This window comes from Anoplophora glabripennis, unplaced genomic scaffold (assembly GCF_000390285.2).
Source record: "Anoplophora glabripennis isolate ALB-LARVAE unplaced genomic scaffold, Agla_2.0 scaffold1026, whole genome shotgun sequence".
NCBI classification, from domain to species: Eukaryota; Metazoa; Arthropoda; class Insecta; order Coleoptera; family Cerambycidae; genus Anoplophora; species Anoplophora glabripennis.
Genome location: NW_019417163.1, coordinates 1 through 4,045, shown reverse-complemented (window position 1 = coordinate 4,045; position 4,045 = coordinate 1).

Sequence of the window (4,045 nt, the reverse complement as noted above, 5' to 3'; positions counted from 1 at the left end):
GCCTCAATGATTTGGGATCGAGGGGGATTATCCCTCTTTATCCTGCCTCATCTCGTGTAGGCCTGAACAGCCTTCGTAGGTGGGCCCCATCCGTCGTCTACCCCGACCGCAAATGCGGCCGGTGTAGGCGCTTTGTGGGACCTCTTTTTGTCCTGGCTGGTGATGTCATATTTATGTGTGGTATGGTTGGATAAGGCAGTGCGGCTATGCAGCCTGGCGATGCGCTTTGCTAAGGTGGCCCTTAGGCTAGCGCGGGAGGGGAGGGGTAAGGAGGGTATGGGGGTGCGTATGTGTGTGTGTGTGTCGTTGTCTTCGTTTCTTGATCCTGGCTGTCTCTGAAACAGAAAAGGTTAGCGGCAGGGGGGCGGTGTCGTTGGGGGGGTCACCCAGGGTCAAGAAGTTGGTGTCTAGGTCTTTTGTGTTTGTCGGCTTGCCTGAGGAGGGGATTGTCATGTCTAGCGGCTACGTCAAACCGTTTCTCCGCGTTTTGTCTTATTGTCTGTGTAGCGTTTGTGTATTGTAAGTCTCGTAATATGTCAGTGTTTCTTACGTACCAGGGCGCGTCGGTGGCCGTGCGGAGGGCTATGTTTTCCACAGCCTGTAATGACTTTAAGTGGCTTTTTGCCGCGTGACCCCACGCCGTGGAGGCGTAGGTTAGCTGCGGTTGAAGTACCACCTTGATAAGCGTTCGCTTATTCCTTAAACTGAGGGTGTTTCCACCTTGGAGTAAGGGATAGAGCCTAGCCCTGGTGGTCTTCGCTCGCGCCACCGTCTCTACGATGTGCGCTTTCCACGTCCAGTTAAGAGCGAACAGCCGAGCTGAGCGGACGTGTTTGTTTGTGAGGTGAAGTGCATTGCAACGAGCAAGATCGACCTGCCTTTATTAAGGCTACCTGTAAAGAATCCCTTTCCTTTTAATAACCGACCCAAACCCCGGCTTAAGCATAGACGCCGTCGGCATCTTTGTTACAGGTACCTGTGCCTTGGTATGCCCAGGTAAGTTTTTACTTATTTATCAGTTATTTTCATTACTTTAAAATACATTTCTTTCAAATTGCGACCCCAGACAAACAATATACCAGACAGACAAATACACCAAAAGACACGTACGCCCCCGTAAGGGGGCATCCCCACACGACTAACACTTACACACCCACCCACCCACACACACACACACACACACACACACGCGCACAATGTCGGACTCCGAAAACGAGGAGAACATATACATATACATGGACGATACAGACAGCGAAAGACCCTCTTCAAGAGTCTCCGCTTCACCAAAAAACATGACCACCACAACAGATTTATACGAACAGTTACAAACACAAAAACATGAAAACGAGACGCTAAAACAACAAATACACGAACTGACAGAACAAAACACCCGACAATACCAACAAATACTAACCATGACACAGCAAATCGTCGATTTGCAAAAAACAATTAAACTTTCGGACGAAAACACCACTAAATTACACCAAAAACTTGACAAACTCATTAACAAACAAATGACAGACAATATACCCCAGACAGGCACACACACACCCCCCCCACACACACACCCCGCACACACACGGACAGAGAAACGCAAAAAACACACGGCAGAATCCTCTAGCGAGGACGAAGCCCCAAGACATAAAAAATCAGACAAAACAAACAAAACACGAACACAAACACCAAACACGCGCCCCCCGACACCTAAACCCTCCACAAGCGCCCTACAAAACACCCCACAAAACACACAACAGACAGACAAAACCAAACAAGTCCCCCCGGTAATCTTGCGAAAGCAAGAACGGTGGACACAAGTACAAAAAATACTCACGACACTTAACATTAACTATACAAAAGCCAAATTGACTAAAGACGGTATAGCCATATACCCAAACACACCTAATGACCACAGACTATTGACAAAGACACTGACAGACAAAGGCGAGGAGTACCACACCTTCACCCTCAGCGAAGAAAAAACGCTGAGGGTGGTGATACGCGGAATACCTGCGGGTGTTTCGCCAAGTGAGGTCCAACTCGACCTCGCAAGACAAGGGTTCCCCGGCGCAATAGTGCACCGCATGGCGAGCCGTCAAAATAAACAGGAAATGCCCCTGGTCCTAGTTCAGGCCCCACAGGACCAGGAGGACATCCTGAAGGTAACCCGCTGCTGCTCGCTCGTGGTTCGAGTAGAGCTGCAGCGAAAGCAGCGGGTTGCCACACAGTGCCACCGGTGCCAGCGGTTCGGCCACGGCCAGACCCGGTGCACAGCTGAGCCAAAGTGCGTAAAATGTGGCGAAAACCACAGCACGCACGTATGCAAAAAGGCCAAAGACACGCCCGCCAGGTGTGCAAATTGCGCCGGGCCACACCCCGCCAGCTATATGGGGTGCCCTCAGTACCCCAAAGCTAAAAACACAAAAACACAAAACACAGACACACACACGACACAAAACACTACACAAACACACAGACAGCCCCTCCTACCCACCCCAAACACAACCCCAGGACGCACATACGCTGACATGACCAGAAAAACACAAAACACACAAAAACAAAAACACAACACCTCACCACACGCACACACAGACACGACACCCTCCCAACCGGGCGCGGCGGCCCTGATTGACGCAACAAAGCGTCTTCAGGACTTCTGCGTCCAGCTGACGACCATGGTGTCGAATATGCAAAAATTATTCGACTTCTAATGGCTCGTCGGCCCTCCCAACCCTCCTCGCTGAGAATTTCGTCCTGGAACCTTGACGGGTTCCGGGCCAAAAAAACGGAACTCGTGGACATCTTGAACCGTCTAAACATAGACGTTATGGCTGTCCAGGAGACCTACCTCAGCGAGGCATCCCGTACCTCCATCCCTGACTATGACATATACAGACATGACAGAAACCGTAACGGGGGTGGTGTTGCACTCATAGTAAAGAAGTGCATCGACCACTATCCGCTGCAGCGGCTCCAAACTCAAAACACAGAGGCCGTGGCGATAGCGGTGAGATCGCTACGGCATGGAGACGTTGCGGTGGTGTCCTGTTACCACCCACCCAGACTACCACTACTTGACAATGACTTAGACAAAATCCTTTCCTGGCCCCAGACAATTGCCATCGGGGACTTCAACGCGAAGTCCCCCATATGGCACAGCGGGACGACGACCACAAGAGGTCGCGTCCTGCTGAATTACCAAGACAGACACGACGACTTGACTATACTCGGACCGACAGAACCGACACATTACGGACCCGTAGGACGCCCCGACGTTATCGACATTGCCCTCTTAAAATCTATACCGTTAAATGCCCAAATATCCACCCAATACGAAGGGTCTTCCGCCCACAATCCAATATTTCTGGATCTGGGGCGAAGACAGAGATATGAAGGCACCTTCACGAGGAGGTTCACTGACTGGGAGCGTTTCCGAACAGTAATGCAAGGAAACATGGCGCTCCCAGTCATCGAAACCACCCATGATCTGGAGGCGGCAATCCTCTCCCTTGAGACTGACATTAAAAACGCCCTGACTCAGACTACGACGGAGACTATTGTCCCCCGACTGACAAACCCCCGGGGCACCCTCCCCGATGACATAAAAAACTTAATACGTGACAGACGACGTGCGAAACGGCTTGCCACCCGCACCCGCCTCCCCCGACACAGACATGACTTAAACGTACTTAACAGACGGGTGAAGGCGGCTCTGGATGAACTGGCCCAGGATAACTGGGCTAGGCACCTGGAGTCGCTGGATCCACAAGACAACAGCCTCTGGAAAACGCAGAGGGCCCTGCGACAGACCGCTCGCCGTAAAATTCCTCCTATCCACGGTAGTGTGGGGGTGGTTTACACGAACCAGGAAAAGGCCGAGCTTTCGCCGACAGCCTGGAACTGCAGTGTAGACTGCCTCAGCTGCCCGACGAAGACGAGGAGCTCGAGATAGTGGCTGAGCGCGCGGCCCGACGCGTCGACAGAGAGCCAGACAAAGACATAATCCCCCCGCAACACCTGACGAACTAAGACTGACAATACGCAGACT